Source organism: Mirounga angustirostris, unplaced genomic scaffold (assembly GCF_029215605.1).
Source record: "Mirounga angustirostris isolate CCGP_5_RB_7025 unplaced genomic scaffold, mMirAng1.0.hap1 SCAF_6, whole genome shotgun sequence".
In the NCBI taxonomy this organism is placed as follows: domain Eukaryota; kingdom Metazoa; phylum Chordata; class Mammalia; order Carnivora; family Phocidae; genus Mirounga; species Mirounga angustirostris.
In genome coordinates this window covers 30,863,750-30,891,512 of record NW_026991714.1, presented here as the reverse complement: position 1 = coordinate 30,891,512, position 27,763 = coordinate 30,863,750, and the positions used below count along the sequence as shown (strand labels likewise).

The 27,763-nt window shown below is 35.8% G+C and overlaps 1 protein-coding gene across 12 annotated transcripts in view; it reads right to left on the bottom strand.

Moving 5' to 3' along the window:
• LOC123846052 (histone H3.v1-like) overlaps positions 1-10,983 on the bottom strand; it is a 98,745-nt gene extending 87,762 nt beyond the window's left edge. For 3 of the 12 annotated variants that reach the window (XR_010412239.1, XR_010412241.1, XR_010412242.1), the window contains exon 1: positions 10,616-10,983. The gene's annotated coding sequence lies outside the window, so the exon portion shown is untranslated. The remainder of the gene's footprint in view (positions 1-10,615) is intronic. The other 9 variants (XR_006791168.3, XR_010412245.1, XM_064594041.1 and 6 more) reach the window with 7 other exon arrangements.
• Between the last annotated feature and the right edge of the window lie 16,780 nt (positions 10,984-27,763).

The window sequence follows — 27,763 nt, the reverse complement described above, 5'->3', positions numbered from 1 at the left end:
ATTGTATTATTATTACTACTACTACTACTACTACTATTATTATTATTATTTACACCTAGCCTAAAAGATCAGGGTCACATTTATTGAGGGCTACAACATACTCTGGTTTGAACCTGAAAAAAAGATGGGAGTCTTGCATACTTATCTATTATCATCTTTAAACTATGTCAGCCTACATATTGCCTGGAGTAAATATTTACTAGCGGTTACTATTGTCCAGTCTTGAAATAACACATGTAGTTCATAAATGAAAGTTGAAAATACAGTTTTGTTGGAGAGCGAGCTCAAGTATCTGACCTAGGTATTTTAGATGCATCTTTTCTGGGGCATTAAGATGTTGACTTAAGTTTTAAATTGACTTTAGGTATCTCTTGATAGATTGCTACCTAAATAATTAGTAAGGGATTTATAGGGAAAGATAAATTTAAACTCACCTTCAGGTAATTCTAAAATTTTCTCTCTGAAGATTATGTAAAGGTTCTGATGCAGATTTCCACTCTGATACCCTCACAGAGGGGTACATAGCATTAAGAGGTCTATATGGCAATGAATTACCACATAGCTCATGTAAATCCATAGCAATACTGTGCTCAAATAAGGATCTCGGTTTCAATACATTTTTTCAGAAATGCATTTGCTCCTCTTTAAAGGGAAATCTGACTCCACATGAAGAGGCAAAAAACAATCCTAAAGTCAATGCTCATTTCTTTAACTATGACATTGCTGACATTTTCTTATCAAATCAAACCAAACATAACTCTGTGGCTCCTTAGAATATTTTAAAATAAGCATCTGTATGAGATACTATGAGTGTAAAAATATGAAAACTAATATCCATGAAGCTACCTATAATACCTGCTCCTTTATAAAAACAATAAAATGAGGGCAATGGAGATCATGTTAAAGTATAAAGCTTTAATCATATTACCAATCTCTTATGTAACGTGAAAACAGTAAAATGTAAAAGGCTCAATTCTACAGAATTTGAATAAAAGGGAGACAGGAGACATTTTCTCAATTTCTGCAACCAAGGGAGTTAGTGGAGGTAGAGCAAAGAAATCTTTTAACTTAAATCTTTATATTAAATCATCATTTTTTTAAACTAGAAATGAATAAATACGGTTTCCAGTGAATATGTTCACTTGTAAAATTTTCAATAATTTTAAGGTAAATTAAGAAGCAGCGAATATAAGAACTTCATATTTGATATTTTGTTCATTTTTTGTCTGTGATATGTAACTTGGTGATTAAAAATGAAGATATGAAAGATGATCTAGCAAGTAAAAGGTATTGATTACTCCTAAAGCCAAAGGGACATCAGGAAATAGAAAGGGGATTGGAGTCTTCAACCGGTTTATGGTTAATTTTTTAATGGCTTGGAGTAAATGAAGAAAAATACTAAAAATTGTTAATCTTGGTGGTAGAAACATGAAAATATATTTACATTGCTTATACCTTTTGTGCAGTTTGAAATATTTCTAAATTAAAAACGATTTTTCCTACTTTCTGTATTCTAGCTTACAAAGACAAGTTTATATATGACTTATTTTGTGAAATTTTAAAACCTTTGTTTTCCTCATAAGTTAGAGATTTCCTTTTCTTCAAAGTTCAAAACTATATATTTAAAATGAGTAATGATGTAGGGGCGCCTGGGTGGCTCAGTTGGTTAAGCGACTGCCTTCGGCTCAGGTCATGATCCTGGAGTCCCGGGATCGAGTCCCGCATCGGGCTCCCTGCTCGGCGGGGAGTCTGCTTCTCCCTCTGACCCTCCCCCCTCTCATGCTCTCTGTCTCTCATTCTCTCTGTCTCAAATAAATAAATAAAATCTTAAAAAAAAAAATGAGTAATGATGTAATTTAGAGAACTGTCAATCAAAACTTTCAGCAGAAAGATAAAATTTTAAAGCTTTTAATGTATTCTATACCCAATAGCTTTATTATCCCCTTTTATGTTTATATAATTAATTTTGAGTCATTTTATATGCTTTATGGATATTATCTAACATTTCAGAGGCAAAAACATGGCTATTTTATTCAAAATATCAATTAATGCACATGTACAAATGGTTTTCTCTTAGAGTTATCAAACACTATGTAAATACAGAAATATACTTTATAAAATTGTTGAAGTAAACAAGTTTGACTATATTCCAGGATCAAATACTAGGGCATTTTGTGCTTTCTTCTCTTAGTGAATGCAATTTTTAGAAGTAAAATTAATCCTCTAGAAAACAAAAACAAAACCTAGAACATAAGAGTTTCAGGTATTACTAAGAGTGTGTATGTAAGAATTTAAACAAAATAATTATAGAGGATTTTCTCTGTTAATTTCAAGGATAATTTGTTTAGACAGAAATCACTACCTTAAATATTCTTACAAAAATTCATCATAATGTACCAAACTGGTTTTAATGTAAGCTGCAATGGAATCACGAATTTAGTTGTATCTTGAAGAACACCTGTAGTCACTGTGTATTAATTATAAAAGAAAGTGGATGTAAGTTTACAGATCTTCTTGAAGAACACCTATAGTCGCCGTGTATTAATTATAAAAGAAAGTGGATGTAAGTTTACAGATCTTCTTAACCTTTCTCTCCCTCTTTTTTTTAAATGCAGCATCATAACTACTGGATTGCTTTTTATGCTAAGCACACTCTGTTCATTCACAATTTGAAGCTTGTACATAGTGTCCAATAATGCTAAAGCACTTGCAAAAATGTTGCACCTGGAACAGGGAGGAGTGAGGAGAGCAAAGGTCAAATCCAGGCCTTAATAAGCATTGACTAAACAGACTTTAGACTCAGTGAAAAGTCCAGACGACCCCTGCAGCGTCATCTTACAGCTCTGATTTTCTTCTTTTCAAGATGTAGTATAATCCATAAATACAACCAAATCACTAGCAGCTTAGGCTTTGGTTTGGTTTTTATCTTCCAGGGTTTTTTTCCCCCCCCTCTTCACAGAGATTTGAAAAATTAACCCTTTTCTGTCCTCAGACTAACCAAAGAATGAATTTCTTCCTGGTCACTGTTGTCAGCTTAAATCTTTCTGTCCATTCAGCTTTCAGGGCTGGGGTGGGGCGGGGGGGTTGGGGGGAGACTCTCTGAAGTGCTTACGACAACCAGAGCAGTGGCCGAGTGTTTCATTTTCTCCCCTTAAATGTTGATGGATATCCCAGAGATGGCTAATAGCAACAAGGTGATCAGACGACTCTACAAATCAGTGAAATATGTCTTTTTCATGAATGTTTCTAAGCAATAAACATAATACTTAAAATCTTAAATGGAATTTTGGTTTAGTTCTGGTTTTCCATCACACAGAGGTTACATTTCCATACAGATTTCTAGATAATCCACATGGATGATAAAAATAGAACCAACTAGAATCAACTTTTTGACTATTTGCCTCACTTTGGATTCCCTGGTACAGTTCCCACTCATATTCTTATGGACATAATCTCTTTTCATACCACATTTGCTTAAGGAAAGGTTAGGCCCTTTAAGTTAAAACAGCAAATTTCCCTGTAGGAAACATACCAAATCAAGTATGAACTGCAGGAATGAAGAGTCCACCTCAAGTGCATTACTTGAGAGAAAACTTCCACTCCAAAGTGGGTAGAGTCCACGTGCTGGAAGTGAGAGCTGTCCAATCGCATTCAGTGTAATCCCATTATTCTCTTTACGACACTGCAGATTTTCAGAATGCCAAAGACATCTGCATCTGCCCCTACATTTATTCGTTTGATGTCACATATACCCTGTTTGCCCCACTTCCTTCACAGTTTAAAAATATAAAATTTAAAAAAAATTCAGCTCTGAGTGTGAACCGTAGCTGCATAATTAAGGGTGAAGCAAAGTCTTACCTAAGCAGGAATGGCTGAGAACATAGCAAACTGGGTTGAGAAGCCTCAAATGTTCAGATGTGTGCTCTAGTCTGGGGAAAGATTCTTTAGAAGGAACGTGAAAACAGATACAAATGGTGTCCCTGGAGACTTAAAGGGGGCCTGGGTTTCTCGAGGATCTCTCTCTCTGACTGATGATCACAGTCTTACAGACCAGGAAAGGGGATATAGTGAGGGGCAGACATTTTACACAGCTGCAAAGCTCCCAAAACTGATCACAATTTCTCCTGTGTTGTTCATCTAAAGAATTAGGATATACAGGAAAACAGACTAGCAAATCTCAACCATGATCCCATATAAATAAAAATACTAAAATTCATTTAGTATTTGTGATTATCTGTGATCCTACAGAATCAAGATCCGTCTATTTTTCAGAATAACATGGAAGAAGAGAAAGGGGAGTAACTCAGGGCTCCTACATAAACGGCTGGATTCACTGTCAATTAGAATTTGTTCTTTTAAAAGTAAAACTTAGCTAAAAATTGTATAATTTTTAGACTTTGTATTATGCTTAGGTTTTCTGTTTATATTTTGATGTCTCAAGTTTCTAAATATATGTTATGCATTTAGGGTAACAGAATAAAAATGGGCTAAATCATTGTCATATAGATTTATTTCTAATGGATTTTTTAAATTCATGAATCAGGAGGAAAATGATCAAATATGAGACATCGTAATTGATGCATCTACTTAATGATGTAATGAGAGTTTAAATATTTTGGTAATACAAATTGACTTTTTACAAGGTTCATAAAGAACTGACTTTATATGTTGGTAGTTAGAACATGCCTTAATAGGTGTGAATCCCATGGGCAATGGCATTTCAGTTGTTGTGTAATTTTGATGCAAAGAAATCCTAAATGCAAAGAAATCCTAATTGATCTGATCAGTCATAAGATGCATTTTTCAAACAATTGCACTAGGGTGCCTTTGATGAGGCATCCCACTTTTGACAACTAGCAAATATGCTTGAGGTAAAAGGTTACCTGCAGAAGAATGAGCAAAGAATTCCAAATCAGAGACCGTGTTACTGTGAGGCCAATATTTTTCAATGACACTGAGGTTTAATTCAGAGTTTTTCTAATCTCTATTATACATTTTAAAAATACGCACCTTTGGTACATGTTTCTATCTTTATTAGTCAAAATAATGTCAGGATCAGAAGGATAACTTGTTTTCATCTAACACTTTTACCATTTGAAAATTAAATTTTTAAAAAGAGAACATATTTGACTCTTTGAAGTAATAAACTATGAAGAAAATTATTTGAGTCAAGAACTTGTCCAGAAGAAACAAAACCTGAAAACTCACATGGCCACTTTCACAGCATATATGATTTGCTAAGTGAGCCACTGACTATACAGATCATCTTCACTGCTTGCTCTTTTAGTAATCCAAGTCCAAATGAAATCTCCGGAATTTTTTTTCTTTTTTATTTAATGACTACACACATAATGGACCAAGAATTTTATGTAGTGGATATTTTCAAGGTAAATTTAGAAGTATATGTATGTTCCAATAATGATTTGTTCAAAATAAATTGAGTATCATCATTCTTTCTTCTTAACTCAATCATTATGCCAGTACTTTAATGCTTTTTTAAACCAATCACTTGCTTACCAGCTAGTTGAGAGACTATGAAGGTGCGTGATAACTTTTTTTGGATTACTTATGATGAAATGGCAGAAACAGCCAACTCACATAATTTGCATTGAGGATTAATCTCACGGCTATATTAATTTTAATAAAAATTAAATGTTTTCAATTAGTTTAGATTGGCTAGTAAGGGAAAAACACAAAGACAAAACTGAGGCAGTGAGCCTTACAATGCCTCCACTGATTTCTCCACTGGCCCTTCCTCTGCACATGGTCAATTAGAATTGAAAATCCTGTGCTGATTTCATTCGCTGGAATTTTTAAGCAGGTCAGGAAGAAAGATGTTATTGAAAGGAAAAGTCTCATCTAAATAAGAAAGGAGCACGTGGCCATCTGGTCTTAGCTATACATATAAAAAGTTATTTCAGCTGAACTGCAGGCCTGATGTTTAAAAAGATGTGCCAAGAAATCAACCCCAAATCTGTTTACGGTAAAATATCCCAAATGTTTCTTTTTCAACCTCTAAATATGCAATACACAGTTCATTTCCTATCTGTGATTCATGAGCCCATTTGACCCCAGCGCCTCACTGAGCTTGACTGAGTTTCAGGCAGTGGAACATTCAATCACTCTTAGAACACTACACCTTAATGGGATATCAACAGGACCGTGGGTCTTTTGAAAATTGTGAAAATAACTTGGATAGTTTTCACTCAAATTAATTTTGAGTGGTGTCTGCATGTAGCCTAGAAAGAATAAAATCTGAGGCATGAGGCAACCAAACCAATTTTCTTTCTTTTCTCATTGTGACTTGAGGTTCCTGTGCATTCTCTGTGCAGTGCTCGGGCATCTACTCAAAATAATTTCAGGTCTCAAGCCTAAAGGCAAGTTTCTTAAAAAAACACAATCTGTTCTTTCATAAAGAGAAATTATGAGCATGAGTCTACTTTTAGAAATCATCTTCATAATGTTAAAAAACAAAGTTTTTCTAAAAAATAACATTTTATACTGTTTGCCACATTAAAGTCATATCTTTTGATACGATTGAAATATGTTTTGTTTTGAGACATTTGCAATTACATCAATACATTAATTTAGACATTATCTGAGTACGTCCCCCTGCTAGCATAGACCTAGCTATGTTGACCTCCCCAGCTAAATTTCATTGTATTAAAATATGTTAATATTCTAACTCAAGATCATTAAAAAAAAAAAAAAAAACCTCTGGCTATAATAAAATACCAACAATTATTTTTGGTCATAAAACTACGTTCAAATATATTTTATATATAGCCAATCTATACACATATTCAAGAACACATGATTATAATATCAACATATATGCTAAGGAAGAGTGTAGGTTTTCACTAAAGTCTTCAGATAAATAATTGAATTAAGGATATTATAATATATGAAACAAGAATCTTGACATATCTCTGACATAAGATATCAGTTGTCTTGTGTTTTTTTGTTTTTGTATATTTACTATGTTTGTTCTGCCATTTCAAATAAATCATTACTATTGTGTAAGAAGAATAAACTGTACTATAGTAAATTGTTCTTTCTCCTTTATGCTCTGAAAAACCATTTGTTCTGAATTGGCGTTACGTAGTTCAACTATTTCAATCAAGTCCATTATCTTCTTTTCTTTGAAAGATGCCTTTTTAGTAACCTGTATCCCCAGTGGGCAATGTCATGTTCTGTTTTTAGAAAGTAGGTGAAATTTAAATCCAACTACTTGTTCATTTTTTATGTTTGACAAAACAATTATATAATTCATCCTTAGGCAAGAACTCCACTATAGGCTGGAAGAACTATTTATGTAAAAATTATGGAGTCAAGCCCAAAAATTTCTCAAAAAAGTTATTTATTAGTTCACACTGGAGTCTTACCCCACAGAATGTCACCTAACTTGTGTAGCTTGTTTTTTCTAAGTACAAAATGTGTCTGTTCTTTGAGCTATATACTTTTCTCAACAGAAGTAACATGAAAGCAAAAAAGAACAAAACACTTTTTCTCTTGTTTTAAATCACACAATACCTCAGCAAAATTAATTTCATTAATTTGTATGTTGGTGTATAAATCATGCTGGTCATATACGCATGTCTTGCAAATCCTTTCAAAATTAATCCTTTTCTAAGTATGCAAGAAAGAAGTATTCAGAGCAAATTCCAAAATTCAAAAAAATACTGTATCAAATACTTGGTATATAGGAACTGGTTAGGTATACCCGGCCGTTCTATATTAATGAAGATTAACTTAAATTACATATCAAAACTTAGTAATTAAGAGACATTATGTATGCACAGTTGTTCTATATTTATGTCTCAGATATGGCAATATGTTTCCATAAAATTATTAAACTTTGTTCTATTTGAGTTAAGTAAAATAAAATAGTACACTTATATACACACATTATTAAAAATCTAGACAATTTGTTTGGTATATAACTGTTTAGTGTAAGACCCATAAAATAAACTTGAAAATAAATACAAACACTGCACCAGCCCACAAAATTTTAACCCAATTATCCTCTAACCCAGAGCCCATGAAATGAGCATTACTTTTAAATCACTGGTATATATTCTTTCTTTAACCAATAAGTTAAGAGTGAAATGATTTAATGTTTGCAAAAATTTAAATGACAAATAAGAATCACTAAGTCATAACACCTATCAGTATTGTAGCATTTTTATCCAAGTGATTGCAAAATGTTCACCATTTCTACACCCTGTTCATAGCATTGAAATTCAGCCACCTCTAAAATGTTCAACCAGCATATTAGTAAGGCTTCCTAGAACCAGAAAACTCTGCCTGACTACAGATACCTTGATAAACATGCCCATACTGCCCCATAAACACATCTTCAAGAAAGAGATAGCTACGAATAAAATAGTCCTTTCCTGTGGGTGTTGGTTAACCCCACAAACATGTGAACTTCCTATGGGCACACACCCAACAGACATTGGCGATTAGGTGATTGAAAATGTTGCCCACAAAGGCGAAATTTTATATGTGATGACATCATCAGCAAACCAGGGTTCCTCTGTGATATAATGATATAATTGCCTGGCTGAATGTGTCTCTTGAGTGTGTGTGTGTGTGTGTGTGTGAGAGAGAGAGAGAGAGAGAGAGAGAGAAAGACGGTTAAAGAACAGCATCATCAGAAATGCTATAACCTTCTGCAAGGTTTGCAAGAATCTTTCCACAGACCTTTGACTTTTTCCAGATTTAATACAGCTTAAGTTCATTCAAAAATGCATTTCCCACACGAGTAAACTGTGTTTTGTTTGGTTAGCACACTGTTAATCCTAAAATATACCCCTGATGGGTCTGTCGAGATTTCTATACCAAATGAGGCATGTGTATCTGTATAATATGATGCAGGAGTTGCAGGGTCCCTTGAGACCTGCATTGGAACGGATAAGACGTCTTGGTTTTAAAGGTAATGAAAGGGTTAAAAATTGAGGCTGTCTGGGGTAAAAGAAAGGGGATATTGTTGTCTTTAATCTTTCCGCAGTATGTGTAAGACTTCCATCCCGGATCTGCACATAGCAGTGGAATAGGCTCGGCATGCATTGCGTGCAAGCTCCTTGATTGTAGAGGGGGGAAAAAAACCTGGCTGGAGTCCAGACAGGCTGGAGCTCTGTTGATCATTATGTCTAGCCTTCAGGTGTCTCAGCACACAGTGGGCGGCGGTGGGGGAGGTGTAGATAACATGAGAGCAGACAAAGAAAAAAAAAATGGTGTATTTTAAAAAGATTATGTGAAAATTTGTGTCCAAGTCCTCTTTAAAAAATGAATCCTACCGTCTTGGACTTTTATAATTAGAACACAAGCTCTGCTCTGGCAGATCTCTTTAAGCCATAATTAGTTATGTCTGGAGCCTTTGAATAATTCCTTTCAATAATTGATGGAGTTGATACTCTCTTTTAAAAATAAGGAGGGCAATGTTTTCTTACAAACTCTCTTTTTGTTGGAGGTTTTGTCGTTCAAAATCTTCATCAGTCACAATCACATCGATTTGATGTGCCTTTTAATTTCTTATGAGACTTAGCTTACAACTTTTTAAGAATTTGGATGATTCTAGAAGTAAAGGCATAACGCATTGCTAGATTACCCTAGCTCAATGTAAAAAGAAAGCAATAATACAGGATCATTCTTCCCCCATTTGTTTCCAATTATTTTATAAATAATAAAAAAAAAAACTGGTTTGTATGTCACTTCTGTTTGAAACTCCATCAAAAAACCTTACCAAGCATGTAAGTTAGATGCTAAGTGCATCTTTTGCCTTCTAGTAAGAAGAAATCCCAAATTCTTTTATTCTTCAAGCATTCTATAAAGAAGCTTCCGCATGCTTCCTCCCCACCCCCACATCCTCACTCCACCCTATTAGGAATTTCAAAAAAAAAAAAAAAAAAAAATCTTTATACATGGAAGGCTGGATCCTGACACAGAAAGCTGTCTTTTCCTTCTATCTTTACACTGACCACTTTACCCAGTCACCTTTCACTTCTGCCGGGACTTTATTTCCCATTTTGTGGACGAAAACACCGAAACCAGCTTGGTCTCTCTCATTACTATGAAATGAAAAGTGGTGGTTAGAAAATAAATAAAAAGAAAGCTCTGGCTTGAAGCCATTGTTCAGAATTTAAGAGCTATTTGCCCCCAAGTGTCTTAGCAGTCTTTCATTGCTAATTATAATAACTGTCAGATGTCTGGAAAGTCTGTGGTATCCTTGTCAGTGGAGTCAGCAAAGTTTGCCTTTTATTTTTCTTGGGGACAGATCAGATCTGATTAGACATAAAGAACGAGAAGAAGTGAACTAAGTACATATGTGTGTGCCTTCATTTTTTCTTAGGAACAAAGCAGCATACAGGAGCAAGGTTCCGGGGTGCAGCCCTCCTGCAGCTACTCTTTGGAATGCCTGACTCTTATTTTTAATTCTTTAGCCTTAACATAACAAAGCATGCAACAATTGTCCTCCCGAAACATCTCCCTGCCTGCCGAATACCTTTCCGGACACATACAAAAGAGTGCCCTAAAAATCCTCACATCTTTGATGCTTATGACATAAAACTATTTTCATCAGTACGCTTGACGGAAAGAAATGTATACTTACAATTTCAAAATGGTTATTGGTGCTCGTTCCTTGTCCCCGGAGGCAGAGCAGGCTTTTGCCAGACTGTCCCTGGTACAGGTGCAGGATCCCCCGTTTTCCCGAAGGAGGGAGGCAGGAAAGCGCTTCCTAAAGTCACTCGGAACTCAGCCACTTGTGCCCGGGCATCCCTTGCTCCTGTAAAAGCTGTACTATCTGCAGTTCTGAATTGAACCAAATTACAGCCCATGTGAAAGACAGGGGCAGCGAGTCATGTGGGAGACACACAGCCATCCTATTGGCCACCGGGACACAGCTTAGGCATTCTGCCTTTCCCACCATTGGTGAATAGTTGAAACTGAAAGCATCCAGATCCTCCTCTTGAGCTTAGTTGTCCTTTATGTGTGGAAGAATGACTGTAGGATTTTACAGTGACAGAATTAGTTAAGAAAGGGACTGAAGTCATCCTTCGCAGGGACTAGTGGGAGGAGATTGGAAGCTCAGCTTTTTCAAGATTTTTTTTTTTTTTCCTTTGGATCCCCCTGCCCTGCAGTGTTGCCTGGGATTTGCCTGTTTGCCTGTCAGAAAAACGTGTTTGTTTATTTGTTTGTTTTCCCGGTTGACTTTGGAGGTGACAGAAAGTAAATTATCATCTCATTCCTTTGTGGAACTCAATCACGTTTTAAAGCACAACATCATTTTTTTTTTCAGTGATGAATTCACAGGTTTTATTTTGATAAAGAAGTTTTATTGCAGTTCTGAACTAGCAGGCTAAATTAGTCATTCGTGACACAGAAATAGAATTAACGTTTTGAGGAGCTATTACGTTTTGGAGAAAGCAGGTGGGAAAATAACTCTGGACAACATTAAAAGGCAACAGTGTCAAGGAAATCAAAGAAAAGGCTTCAACTAAGCAGGGATGAAGAGGAAGTATAATTTTTCCAAAGTCATTTTTTAATTTACCTCTTACGGTAATGCAAAAATTTCTCAAAACTGGCAGCCGGAAGTTATATTTCAGCTATCTCAGGATGATTTCATTCATCTGATTCCTAAAAACCTCTGGTGAATTTGTAACGATTTAGAGGTACAAGTTATTTCAGAGATCAAGTCCCATGTTTCCAGCTTTGAAGGTGAGGAAAGTGGACTCCAACAAATAATAACTCTATTCATTTATACTGATCCACAGAGTTATGCAAAATAAGTGAAGGGATTTCTAAGTGAGTAGTAGTTTGCTCTTTCTTGCTGTGTACCTGCTAAGACCTAGTCAGTCTTGTTTAATTTAATCGTTGCAACAACCCATAGAGTCCATTTTATTACTTTTGTTTCTTGTTGGCAAAAACCGGTACTTTACTCCCATGGTTTTAATCCATATATGACTGATTGCATGTCCATTTTTTTCAACTAGGTATGTTGCCTTCTAAAATAATAATGGTTATCATTGTTATAGGTACCTTCTTATTGTGTATGCCAGGTAATGTGTACAGCATCTCACATCATCTTATTTAATCTTTACAACTACTAATAAATAAGTTATTCTGTTATCCCTGTTTTGTAGATGAGAAAATGGGGCTTATACTACCCAGTGTAATGGAGTTGGTAGTTGATGGTACTTGATTCAAACCAACTCTCATTCATTTTACGCACCATATACGTTCTCATCATGATGCTGAATAAGTTTTTTTTTTCTTTATTTTTTTCTGGTATAATATATTTGAATATTTCAGCATAAATGGAGAATATCTACTTCAGTCATGTAAGTGCGTTTGGTTCAGACCCAGACCATACCATTAAAAGTAATCCACATGTGACTATAAATAGGCATTAGAGTACCAGGCATGGAGCCATATTTTTCTCTGGGCCCCCACAAGAGCCCTTGCACAGAATCTTGCAACAATAGAAGCTTCCATATTTGTTGAAGGAATGCACTTTTCCCAGAACATTAGTCTGGGGCTTAAGGAGCCCTTCAACTGGTTCAGAGCTTGAAACCCATGGAATAATAGGATCAGACAAGTCATGGATCCTTTCCAAAATGGCATCAAAAATTCCATTTCTGTTAGGGAAATATCAAGAGCCCTCATGGAGTTTCTTGAATGTGTCCCTGCAGCCTAAATCATATAAATTAAAGGGAACTCCCATTCACTCTTCCTACCCCTGTGTGGTCTATTTGTAGACTGGAGGTAATTTCTGAAGGAAATCTGATTGCATCCTCATCACCTATCCAATCTAAAGTACACACTGCTATCTCTTAGAATATGCTGTAGCTAGGATAGGTTAAGCAGGTCCAAAGTAGAATTAGAAGATAATTTTTAGTCCTCTGCTTTTTTGAATATTTCTCCTTCATTGAATGGTGCCTAGTTTCCCCTAAATCATCATCATCCAGGGCACCTGGGTGGCTCAGTCCATTAAGCGTCTGCCTTCAGCTCAGGTCATGATCCCAGGGTCCTGGGATCGAGTCCCACATCAGGTTCCTTGCTCAGCGGGGAGCCTGCTTCTCCCTCTCCCTCTGCGCCTCCCCCTGCTGTGCTCTCTCTCTCTGTCAAATAAATAAATAAATAAAATCTTTAAAAATAAATAAATAGTCATCACCCCATGCTGTCCAGAATCTTTCTAGTTCTGCCTTCTCATATGACACCCTGTGATAGTATTATCTTGCCCTATTTTCATTAAATTTCTCTACTTGGCTGTAAATATTTCAAGGGCTGAATTGTATTTCACTATTTTAATCCCTCATAATGGAGATGAGATTAATTTTTGCTGATTTTTTCTTCTGTCTCTATTCACTAGAAGCCAACAGATCATAAAAAATCTGGTAGATAATGCTAGCATGTTAAAAAGAATATTTTAAAATAGAGTCCAAATAAATGAATCAGACACTGGAGGACAAATAAGAAAATCACCGTAAGACCACAGATTGTCCCCAATATTGGTCTAAATTAATCATATAGGACACTTACACTGACCAAACTGATAGGCACACATTTACATAACTCCTCCTTGTTGTCACCTACCAACTTTTTCTTCAGTCTTTCTCATTCACTGGACACCAGGCATCTGGGCCTCAGATTTCCCCTTCATCTCTAGTTCTGCCATCACCCCAGTTTAGTTCAGTGCTCACAAGGGCTATCCACTCAACACTCTAATATCTCACTTTACTGATATCAATTCTGATGACTTGGCCACCTCCACTCCCACCATAGTCACTTGCACCCAAAATGTACATTGGTAAAGTTTACTGTTAATATTGTAAAGTCAAGTCACCTACTCTCTATCTACCATTTTCAACCCTTCCACCTCTATTACTATACCTCTTTTTCAACCTTTTTGATACTTCCAATTCTTTGGCTCCTCTGTTTTCTCCTTATCTATCATCCTCTTCCATGTCCCATCCCCTTTCCTTTCATACTTCCTGCTCTATTATAGTCCGTATTCCAGGATGTCGTACAGCATCTGCTCAAGATACGTAACTTTCTTGCCCTGTTTTCCTTCTGATGTCCCATCAGTCCCACCAGGCAAAACCCAATTTCAGATTCATCCAACTGATAATCTCCTCTAGGCTATTCTGGGCTTCCAAGAGCTGCTAGATAAAAATTTAATCTGTCTATAAAAGATGCTACTATGCTAAGCAAAATAAGTCAATCAGAGAAAGACATGTATCATATGATCTCATTGATATGAGGAATTCTTAATCTCAAACAAAGTGAGGGTTGCTGGAGTGGTGGGGGGTGGGAGGGATGGGGCGGCTGGGTGATAGACATTGGGGAGGGTATGTGCAATGGTGAGCGCTGTGAGTTGTGTAAGACTGTTGAATCACAGACCTGTACCCCTGAAACAAATAATACATTATATGTTAAAAAAAAAAAAAGATAGTAGGAAGGGAAAAATGAAGGGGGGGAAATTGGAGGAGGAGACGAACCATGAGAGACTATGGACTCTGAGAAACAAACTGAGGGTTCTAGAGGGGAGGGGGGTGGGAGGATGGGTTAGCCTGGTGATGGGTATTAAAGAGGGCACGTTCTGCATGGAGCCCTGGGTGTTATATGCAAACAATGAATCATGGAACACTACATCAAAAAAATAAGAAAGAAAGAGAGAGAGAGAAAGAAAGGAAGCAAAAAAGAAAAGGGGGAAGAGGAAAAGAAAAAAAAAAGATGCTACTATAAGCTCATAGCCTCCAAATCTGATTACTCAATGCTGTATAAAACTGTTTGCCCATGTAGCTTTTTCACAATGTTTTCTAATCCTTTTTTTCTCTCTCTACTCAATTGTTCTCCCTATATTGCATTGCCTTCCCATTCTCAGAGGGAACCAACAAACTTGCCAAAATGTAGATTCATCCTTTTCTCATTCCTTCCCATTACAATGGAAAAGTTTTTCAAGCTGCCCAAGGCAAATCAATTACAGGGTTCATAGATGATAACTTTTCAGAAATTTTTTCTTAGTTGTTTCTACCTTTCTCAAATTGTCAGCAGCTCCTTGCCTACAAAGTCTATTTATTAGCATTTTAGGAAGCTCAAGTTTCTTCAATATTTAAAAATTCCTGCCTTTGATACTAGGTCCCCTTTCCTGTATTCTGTCCTTCCTGGGCAAACCTCTTAAATAATTTAGTGACATTCACTATTTCTACTTTCTTTTCTCTCATTTCTCTACCTACTACAATCTGGCTTGTGTCCTTTCCATCTTTTTAAAATTAATTAATTTATTTTTAGCAAGATCACCAAATACCTTTGTGTTGCTTAATCTCATGAACAATTTTCAGTCCTTTTAATACTTGTGTTATTTAGGCATTTGATCACTTATTTAGGCATTTGATCACTTTCTCTTTCTTGGAGTATTCTTTCCTTTTGGTCTCATTTATTCCTGGTTTTCTTTTTCTTTCTTATGCCTCTCATTCTCTTTTATAAAAACTGGTTTTTCTCTTCTTGTTTCTAATATATTTGTGTTTTTCAGATTCCTTCTCAGACCCTATTCTCTTCTCACTCAACAGACTCTAAGTCACACTGTGAGCCTCTATGACTTCAGTCACCACACAGGTGACTTCCACTTTCTCTCCGAAGCCCTGGCCTTTTTCCTGAGGACCAGAACTGTAGATCCTGCTGTACCTCAACCCAATACATCCAACACTAAAGTCATCATCTCTTCCTCTAATCTGTGCATCTTTCATTGTTGACTGTCTCACTGAATAGTACACCAGGGACCAAAGACAGAAAACTTGGACCTGATATTTAAATCATCTTTTCCTTTTCTGAGTTTTCATATCCAACTAATCATCATGCCCATAGATCTCTTGAATCTGTCCATTTCATTCCATCTCATTCCTGGTGTATATGCTTTAGTGTGCACGATAGTTCAGGTTAGGGGTCTCCTTTGTCTCCAGTCTTGCTTACTCCTACTCCACCACCTTCACTACTGTAACAATCCTCTCTCAAACCTGCAACCAAATGGGTCTTCTAAAGGGAAGCTGATTCTTTCACTCTGCTGCTTAAAACCCTTGAGTGACCTCCATTGTCCATAAGGCAAAACTGAAAAGGCGCTTAGGTGCCTGTTTTTGTACTTTCATGTTTTATCTAGAAAAATGAATGGAAATGTTTAATTCTATTCCATAATTTATAAATGGCATCATATGTCACATAGAATTAAGCCTCTTAAACTTGGCCTCCCAAGCCTTTGAAATCTTCAAGTAAAATTGATGCAATAAGCAAAGTACCACATTTGTTTAATGATTTGGAGAATTCCCAGGGGAAACTAACGTCCCAGCCCTAAATTACAAAGACAGAGTGGATTCAATGCCTTTCCCTTAGAGAAGATTCAAAACCCACTTGCACACTCAGAGGGACTTGGTTTCATTTCCCCTGGCCTAAAATCTGTCTTGAAACTCCAGAAGAATTTTAGGAAATCTTAAGTATTATCACACATCTCTCTCCCCTTCCGGGGGTCTGTAAAAAGTGAGGACTTCCTAAACATAAAAGAACTAATCGAAATTAGGAGGTTGGGCAAGTCACATGCTTTCTAATTTTCTTGGATTCTCCTCTTTTTTTCACATGCTGCTCATTCTCCAGTTTTCTCCAACTCAGCTAATAACACGTCCATCCAAAAAAATGCTGAGTCTGATATCTAGCTACCATTCTTGATTCTCCTCTTTCTCCTTTACGTGCCCACTGATAAGTGAATATTGTGGGACTTATCTTGGAAATAGACTGTAAATGCAATTACCTCTTACCCTTCCTTCTGCAGCTATGCACACCCAAACCATTATTATCTCTCACGTGCATTATTCTAATCATCTTGTATCTGGTCCGTCTGCCTCTACACATGTACTCACACCACAGTATGTTCTCCACAGAGCAGCTAGCTCCTAAAATATAAAATATATCATGCCACTTTCTTGCTTAGACTTCTACAATTGCTTCCCAGTACACTTAAAATAGCCTCCTTATCCATTACTATGACCTATAAGATCCAACATCATCCTATTGTGGTCCCTACTTAACACCCTGATCTCATCTTGTATCCACCCTTCTTTCACTGCACTACAATCACACTTGCCTTGTCTCAGACTCTCCTCACGCTGTTTGATGAGTCGTGCCCATTGCCTAGAATACCCTTGTCCTAGATCTTCACCTGCTGGTTCCTTCCCCTCATCTGTGTTTCTCTTCACATGTCACTGCTCAGAGAAATGTTTCTTCTAGGATGACACCCACCTATTATCCTATCTAATTTATTGTTTGGTTTTGGGTTTTGCCCACTGAACTTATTATTATCAGAAAATATCTCATTTTTCAAATGTACTTGTCTATGTCTCTCCCCACCTGAATATGAGCCTAATTTTCTGAAATTGGTTGTGCTTATTGTTCAAAATTTGAGCTAAAAAATTTCTAAATATAGTGTACAACAGCCATTCAGTATATTCAGTTATAAAGGATTGGTTGAGAAAATGAAATTGAATAAAATGCCCAAATGCAGTGGTGATGCAAATAAAACAAAAATAATACCAATAAATGAATTTTGTGTTATATGTTTTGCTCATTCTTTCAAATTTGCATATATATGCTTTTATAATTATTCAAGTCCAGTCAATAAAGTAAAAAAAAAAAAAGTATATCTATGTTTTTGTCTTTCTATATTAAAAAGATCAGTCTCTACTTTCAACTTTCTGAAGGAAAATCTATTGAAGAACGAACATCATTGATGGCAGAATTGGACTTTCTAAATTGCATATTATTAAATAAGCCCAGAATACATACCATACTATAAATCCTAAAATGTCTTTAAGAAACACACTTACCAGTAACTGTCTTTTATATTTATACAGTACTTGACACGTCTCATATCTCAAAGCTCTTTAAGGTCTACTGTTATATTTGGTATTTACAATAACTCAATGAAGCGCGTGGTAAAGTACTGTTATGCCCTTTACTACATAGAGAGAAACTGAGATATGGGAAATTACTTGATTTGTAGAAATAACACAACATAGAAACCATGTCTTTGCAGTCCCAACACTTAGAGCTATGATGACAGCGAAAATGTTAAGAGTTCTGTAGCTCAGACATGCAAGTACTGAATTATTGGATTATGTAAGACTTCTAACTTGGCCTCAAACTTGTATTCTAAAAGAAAGGATACATAGAAATTTCTGCTTTTCACACATTTACATACAAACTGTTTTTGTTATAAAATTAGCTCTTGGTCGTAATTTTGTTTGTCATGGGTGGTCTGAGACTTGGGTGGGAAAATTGGGATCAGATGAAAATGATATCTGAGTAGGAAGTTTCTCAACTGTTCTGAATTTATAATGAGCACACATTAGGATGTGTGGTCAGATCTTAGGGAGTTGGGCCAAACATACTGAAGAGTTTGCTTCTTACGTTCTTTTTCTTTTTCTTTTTTGAACTCTGTAAAAGACAAACCTTTTATGAACTTTAGATGTTTACCTTTAAGTGACTGAAAGGTTTTTGATTTGTCTCGGTTTATTATCCTCTCTTGAGTGTGATGTTCGCATTTCCTACAAGTAAGGAAAAACTAACACTCAGACATAGAGGATTTCCCAAATATGCATGTGATTAATGTGGAACAAAGTAAAAACCCCACTATTTCGGTTTGTCATTTTTCATGTGGCTCTTTTGGCATCATGTGAACAAGTGGGAGAAGTAGGCTGACATACTGTTGTCTTAAATCTCCCAATGTCTAATGCTTTCGATGATAAAAGGCAGTGTATTTTCTGTTTCTTCCAATCACAGGGAAACAAGCTATGTAGACGACATATAACCTGTGAACAGACTAATTTTTAAAATGAAAATTCACCAAAACAGGGTATCATTATTACCTTGTCTCAGATTAAAATAACACGATTACATTTATGTAGAAGAACAATGATTTCATTAGTCTTGATTTCACTTACCAGCACATCTTTTAAGTGTTTTTATCTACCTACCAAACAGCAATGTTTTTCTAACATTAATATGCAAACGAATTACCTGGGAATTGGTTCAAATGCAGAAGCTGGTTCTGTAGGTGGGAGGCATGGTTTTAGATTTGGCCTGCCCTTCTAACAATCTCCCTTGTGATGCTGATGATGCTGGTTGGCTGAGGACACTTTTATTAGCAAAGCTCTAGAAACCACTTGGAAGCATTCGATTAGAACACAGCATTAGAGGCCAGCTACTCAGTGGGACTTACTGATTATGTCCAATGGGAGTTTCTCTCATTACCTTTCCCCCCCTTTTTTCCTCTATTGTCTATTGTCTCCTTAACTCTCCACATTTCATCATACCTTGCTATCACTTGTTGGCAGATGATGTCTTGGGCAGTTGCCGAACTGCAGGGGATACCTTTACAAAGGGGCACAGCAATCCTCTGATCCTCAGCCACACGCCAGCAAAACAGAATTTATAAAAAGTCTGTCAAACCATGCCAAAGCTCCTACTCAAAGTCCTGCTACCTTACTTATCCATTCAAGGTATTACATTCATCTTTCATCCACAACTTGAACTCTGGTATGATTTCACTTAGCTATTGGAATTTTTTTTTGGCTTAAAAATATGATAACTAATTTTTGCCTAGTGCTTGTTATGTTTTTATGACAAAATAAATTTGAAAATAATGTACTGTTTTTCTGAAATGTTTGCTCAGCATTTTGCTAGACTGATTTTGTTAAAGAACAGTCCCCAATGGCGTTGTTCCACTAGACAGCACCAGTGTGAATAAGTAGAATTAGGTAAGATATTTACCCATTTGGATGTCCAGTGGTGAAAATTTTAGGCAATGACTACTTGGAGAGGAAACATTTTGGTAAAAGATGAGATTATTTTATGATCCAAATAATATCCAAATAATTATACCCAAATAATACCATTAATTGATACATTATCTATTGCATTCTCGGTTTGGCATTTGTTTTTTCTAGTATCACACAAATGATTAGCTTAAATTAAGCTGTTCTAGCTTCCTCAGTATAAATTGAGTATCCATATGATTGTAACACAGTGAAATGTCAAGGTTGAAGTACTTTTACCCCTATTTAGGGAGTTGTAAAAATTTATGGAAACTTCTGCAGAATGTTCTTTTAGCTTTCCTAGGATTCTTTTACGAAGGTTTCTTTTCTGTTATTTCTTAGTTACCTTCAAAAATAATCCTCACACCATGATAATGGCTGAGTTGATAGTTTAATGAAAGCATGTATCTTATAGGCAATTAACTTTAAGAAATTATCTTATTGACCTTAGAAAATAAAATAGAGAAGGCTCAAAGAAGAATAATTCACTCCACGACACTAGTTTCTTAAGAGAGGTAAGTACATGGCTTTCACAGACACACCAAATTATCTATTAAGATCTTCAATTATGAAAATTGTTAGGCCCACCAAATATCACATTACTTTTGAGCTGTATCTAAATACTCAATTCCAAGTCTACTTCCAACTCTTGGGTGGTCTAAAATTGAGATAATTAATTAAACCCTTTGAAAAGCATCTGCCATCCACATTTTGTCTTGGATGAAAGAAATTATTTCATGCTTTACTTAAGGAAAGTTAATAGCCAAAGGCTGCACATTAGTGCTGTCTTGAATTAGAACTTACCAAATCTGAAAATTGGTTACTCACATGCAATCTTCTTTAATAACTTATGAAAATTTAAATTAAATTGGATTAATAATTTATGTTGAAAGTTTTACCAGTGAAGCTTAAAATTTTAAAATTTCAGAATAAGTAGTGAAAATATCAGTTAGAAAAATGCGTTGTTGGATGTACTCTTTTAAATATTGTTTTAAAAAACATTAAAAAACAGGAAAAAAATCCTTCTAATGGACTTGTCTGTGATGGGAGCAATAAAATGATTGAAAGAAAGGTTAAAAAAAAAATGAAATCATTCTGCTCCCTCCCCCAAACAGATTATTTTTTCCACTCATACGGGTTTGGGAAGTGAGGGGAATAGTGACATCAGTGGGCTGTTTTAACAGATGATTGTCATATTAGAAATTTCCAGGTTAAGCTTTAGCACTAGATATGGGCTCAGGGAATGAAATCAAATGACAAAAATATGCTTCTTCATCAGTGGGGACAGAAGGGACTATATAGTGGGCGCAATCATCTGTGAAGTATTCTAGAATCTGAGCTGCAGGTCTGGGTAGGAGCAAAAGAAAGCAGGAAAGGATGGAGCATACTAAGATGATTGTAGACTGGTCCTTAGATTGACAATTACTAGATCAAATAAAAATCCACTGGCTAAATTTAGCCAAGCGCACCTGAGAGGATATGGAGGCATGGCAGGGAAGAAAGGGATTTAAGGTATTTCTTGTTGAGAGCAGAACTCCTGCCAGCAGCTACAGGTAGACAAGGATAGAATGGATGCCTAGTGCATAGTTTCCCCAGAATTCAAAGAAGTCCCACTGCAGCTTTCCATCCACACCCTGAAACTGGAGCAGTCGTGTCCTATTACCTAGCCCACAACGTGTTGGCCCAGATATGGGACTTCATCTAAGCCCAGTTCATTTCTGTTCTTTTTCTTAGGAATTTGAACTTGTGACTAAAAGATTTTACCTCCAGTCCATAGACTAAGAAGGACTGACAGTCCCTTTTCAGCAAGACTATAAACTAGAAAGTAAGGAAAGTCTTCAGCAAGAATGAGGAGTGATGCAGAAGAGCCTCCAGATGTGGATGGTACACTTCTTGAATTTTCTACAATACCATAGTCTGGTCTCAGTTTTAACAGTTGGTTATGTTCTGGCCCTTGGGCTTCCTGACATCTTTCCTTCAGTTCCCAAGGACCCACGTTCCTTTGATTCAGATCAGACATGGGCTGGTCACAGAAACAGATATCCGTTCTAGAAAGGTTTGGTGCAACTTTTGAGCATAACCATCATATAATGTGTAAGTAAGCATCACTTTCCCTCTACCTTGTTTAATCAATTGCATTTTAATAGAAACAGATTAGAGTCACTTCCAGCCTCATGGAGCAATGGCAAAGTGGTGCTTAAGTTTGCTGCAATATGTATAATATGTATAGTAAGGTTGAATCAGTTGGCCAATAAATATTTATTGAGAATGTACTATTTTCCAACACTATCATCAGTTGAGAAAATTAAAGTGAAGAACATTACCTCACAGGAAGAGATAATAAGGTATAGAATCATTGAAATGCATCTAAAATAATAAACATGGCATTGAATTTTAGGCTTCTTTTGATATATTGAATTATATATAATGTATTATATATGTAATCTAAAAATGAGAACCATTGAAAAGAAAATAATCTTGACATTAAGGAAGTAAAAGTCCAGTCAACACTAACACTTTCAAGAACATTGCTCTGCAAATCTCTCTCACAACTATTTCTTTTTGATTTTTGATGTTCTATGGTGCCTATAAAGGGTATGATTTTCATTAAGTTCTTTGGGGGAGTTTTTATTGATGTTTTGAGTTCATCTCCATCACTTCACATTTACTAATTCTCTCCTTGAGCTGGAGTCAAATCAACTCCTAGGGGACGGAAACTCAAATGACACTGATGTATTTCATTTGATTTTGACTTCCAACCCCAAATTAAGGGTTTGTCAAAATATTCAGGGTTTTATAAATAATGAGATATCACTTTTCTTATTTGCTTATTTTCATGAAAACAAAAGTGAGATCAAACTTCTCATCCCCCCCAAGGAATTTCAATTACAAGGGCTTTTTGCTCTCTACCCTCTGCTCCCTAAAGCCACATCCTTTGCAGCTCTTACCAGTTCCAGATTGCTGCAAACCTTGATCTCTTCAGATCCTTGTTATGAAATTCATGAAGCTCTCTGCCTCTCAACTTTCACATCCATTCATTCTTGTTCTTACTGTGCTCTGCCATTTTAGGGAAATAGAAATTTGCTAACACCCCTTTGTAGTCATGAGCAGAAGTGATGCTATCATAAAGTATTCGTAAGGATACACATCTTTTAGCTATAGTATCTCTAAAATTTAGAACTGCTAAATATATTTGAGCTGCCCTTTCATGCCATTTTCCAGAATATTAAGGCATCTAATTAAATTATGCATGCTGCCTTGACCAAATAAGGCTTTGCTTCATTTTAATGGGGAATGACATTTATTTTTCTATCCTAACATAATTCCACAGAGCTTTCCTTGTAATAAAGGCTAATTTTATCTCTAATATGGTAACTACATAGACATAACCACACAATTTCTGTTTGTTGGTTTTTTTTTCCAGATTAGTCCTCTTAATTTAAAGAGGTAGATTTTCCATACCTGCATCTAAAAATTAACAGTAGTCTTGATAACGAACTTCAACTTTCATCTTGGTTTTATAGCGTATGTTCTTGTCATATCCCCAATCTGTGAACTGAACATATCATTTGAATGTACAATTTAGAATCAACATAATTATTTTAAATGAGTTCTTTTGATGTTTCAGATGACTATTGAAATTTATACAATGGGGTCAAATTGCAATTTACAAACTTTTGTGCATATTGAAAGTGATTTCTTTGGCAGTGATATGTTTTCAACAGATGATGATGATGGCAGTTATCCTCTGCTGGTCTGAATTTAATTTTAGTCATTTTTATTATGATATTCTAACCCATGGCATATTAACAAATACATAACTTCTGAAAGTGCTGAATTCTCTTTGAGATGCAGTTTATCATACTGTTAAATACTATACATCATAAGCAAACAATTCATGTAGAAAGATGTGCCTGTTCTTTGGAGGGAGGTAAATAGATAAGTTGTCCAAGGTACAAGGAAATAGAGCATAGATAATGCAGGTTTGAGATATTCTCCTGCTTAAGTGATTGCTTAAATCAATATTCTGCAAAGTCTTTTTCTTGTTATGTTATTTTCTTGGATGCTGTCACTATTTTCCATTAAATTGTCTATTTCAGAAGAAATATTTTTCTCAGTTCCCAATTTCATTTGATTAGTATTCTTTAAGCTCTTTCACTATATATGCAAATTATCAACTATTTCCATTATGTCACTCTTCTGCTCAAAAACCTTCAATGGTTCTCTATCTCTTGTCTCATCACATGTAACCAATTTTTCCTGATTTTCAAGATCTATAGTATCTGTGCCTTCTAACTGCAACATTATTTTCTAATATTACCCAACATTCTTTCTAATGCACTCAGGCTGCTTCTTAGTGTCATGTAAACATACCATGTTAGTTTCATCCACCATAACTTTATCCTCTTCCTCCTGATCCTCTTCTTCTTCCCTTGTGTGTGTGTGTGAGTGCATGTGTGTGTGATGAGTGCATGTGTGTGTTTGTGTGTGATGCCTTTTCTCCTCATCCCTTTCTTCAGTCTTTAAAGGTTGAAAACCCTCCTTCCTAAAGCCTTCTCTTACTCCCTTAAAAATAATTGATTGTCACTTAAACAAAAATTCATGAACACACAAGCACACTTCACCTCTAATCACATAATATAGGTCTTTTTATATCTTATTTATCCTCATAGCCATTATCATATATTGTGAGGTTCACTATGTCTAGTCATTTAGAATAAATGAATACAGCAAGGTAATGATTTGTCCACTCTTACATATGAGCCAGAATCAAGAAATCAACCTATGCCTGAATCCAAAAGCACTCCCCCTCCCCCTACTAAGCTGCCTATATCACACGAATAATTTCTCCATTGTTAAATTCCATGTATTAAATGAGGTAGTAAACATGAAACACTGGAGGAGTAAAATAACATGAATTAATAAGCTCATACCTTGTTTTAAACCCGCTGTGCTGACTGAGGGTCTGAATCTTTTGGAAGTAGATCACTTCTCTCTGTTTCCTTAAAACTCTAATTCCTTAACAGTAGTTTGTGGTTCTTTATTTTTCTGAGAAGATGATAAAACAGTGAAGACACACTTGGCATTCAATGAAAACATTTTTAGTGGGAAAACATTTTTCATTTCCTTATGATTATAAGGAATTTTGGCAAATCAATGTGATTTATGTATATTAGAACTTATGGAAAAATACATAATTGGTAACACCTGTCATAAAATCTTGAGGTGAGAAATAAAAAAGCACTTAATACAAGACGAGTATTGAAAAATATTTGTTCATGAATAAATAACCAAACTTTAAAAATGATTATGGGATTATAACTATACCTCTGAAAGGAAAAGACTAGGTATTTCACATATAACAAACTTTAAAATGACAAATGCATAAGATGAAGTTCAAAAATAATCCATATATATTAATAAGGTAGATAGTTTGCATCTTTATTTTAGCCACTGCTGAGTGTTCAGTGAATGCTTAGCAATACTAGACAACTTTGTTCAAGCATTTGAAAAATGGTTGAAACATCTAAGCTCCCTTGGAATAGATTTTTGCAAATATTTAGTAGCTTTTCTAAAAATATGATTCATGATATAGTGGGCTGATATTGAGTTCTAATCTCTGGAACCTGTAAAAATTACCTTAAATAGTAAAAGATGTAATTAAATATTTGGAGATGGGGAATATCTTGAGATTATCCAGGTGGGTGCAATGTTAGCACATTTATGAGTCACCTGGTAAGACAGAGGTGCGGGGAGATTCGACACAGACAGAAGAGAAGAAACACACACACACACACAGAAAAGAAGGCAAGATTAAGATGGAGGTAGAGAATGGCCACAAGCCAAGGAATGTCAGCAGTCACCAGAGGCAGGGAAAGGCAAGGAACAGAATGTAAGTATCAAGGAAAAATTTTAAAAAATTAAAAGTAATAGAAGAATTACATTATATTTCATAGTTTATTTAAATCATTCATTCATTCTTAGAAATAATTTTTAGCTTTGGTGACATCATTTGTAATTTTTTACATAATATTCCCACATCATAAAGATATAAAATACTGATTTTAAAATTCAGAATTATCTTACCAATCAGACTGAATCAATTATAGAGCTTAACTTGTCAAGTGTTTGTGGAAGTTACCCCAAAAGATAAATTAATGCTGCCACGAAATGTATTCCTAAGCAAAAACATGCTTTGAAAATAAAATCTGATGATAAGATGAAGAATTTTAAAATAAGGATAATAAAGAAGGTTTAATTACAAACCACAGATGCAGGATGGTTTTAAAAAAATCTTTTCAGTGGAGTGCTGGTGAATGTTTGACTTTGGGAGGAAGAGGAAGTAGGAAAAAGTTCTGATTTGGAACATTTGCTGATTTCCATGATGTACCTACACCTAACGCGGCTGATGTGACATCAGTGAACACGTGGGGGAAAGATGTGTACAATTGGCTCTTGCAAGCCTATGCAGCTGGATTTCAATTCCAACCACTAGATATTTTTCACTTGCACACTAGACTTTCAAAACAGATTTCTGCAAATGTGCTTACTTGTGGTTGCTTACATTCAGGGTTTATTTTCATACAAGTTATCTGTTTTTATGAGTAATTATCTATGTGCTATAAAAATTTCCAGCAATGCATATGACCAAATATAGCTTTGCAGAGAGTTAAATGTCAAAACAACGCAATAACTAAACTTTGTATTCTTATTTATTTTTTTTTTTTTGAAAAAACACCATAGAGGGAGAAATGACTAGTTTCCAGGCAGGCTAACAGAAGGCTTCATGTATGTGGCATCCTTGAGTTAGTTCTATCAAATAAAAAACTCCAAGAGAAGAAGAGAGAAAAGGTTGTAACAAGTTATAAAAGATTTACAAAGAGCATGCAGGGCATGGAGCTTTGAGACATTCAAACAAAATTTACTGATTTATTTTTAGGGAGATAGTCTTGGTGGCAGGGTGGGAATTTAACTGGTGTAGAGAGAAGCTTTGTATTAGGCTGAGTAGTTGTGAGGGCATTACAGACATTGGCAGATCTACTTCAAAAAACAGTCTCTACTCTTTGGAAAACTCTATTTCTGATTAGAAGCCTTAAGTTGTAGAGTTCTTAAGTATTGTGACATGGTGGACATTCCATATATTAAATGTTGACTAAATGGCCCCTGGAATTGGTTTACAATGAAAATTTTAAGGAAACTTGGAGATCCTCTGAGCTGGTAGACACCCCTTACTGCCTGCGTAAGCCCACATGAAAGTTTGCTTTTGTGTGATGAATACATTGCCTCAACTGGTTGAATTCATCTCTTTCCTGTGATAAGTCAGTACAACCATGGTGAGTGTGTGACATTACAGCCTATTCTTTGAATTGGTAGGGCAAAGATTAAAGTGGCTGGGTAAGGAAAAAACAAAGATAGCACCCACTATTATCTGCTCCGGGGTATACAGTGATGTAGGAGATGTGGGGATACATGAAATAAAGCAGGCTTATCAAGTGAACCAACGGTGGATTAGGAGGGTAGAGAACGGGAGGGAATGGTAGAAGCCTGGCTTTTGTTTACTCCGATTGAGAAGGTAGCTGAGGAAATTCTTTGCTTGAGGAAGAGGGTGATGGTATACAACCAGAGTGGAAAAGGCACTGGAGAAGCTCTCAAGTACCCTAAAGATGACAGGAAGAAGGCCCAGTCCCCGAAAAGAGATGTGTGAGCCATTCTAGGGAAAATGAGGAAAGAAAATTATACTAACAAGTTTCTACCTCTTTCTAAGGTAAAGTCCTAGTCACATGTATCTAAGAGGAAAGAGTCACATGTCCCTCTTCCATCCATGTAGGGGGAACAACCCTCCTCATGTAAGGGAGTGTGGGGACCCATCCCACAGTGAAGCAGAAGTCCACCCACACAGA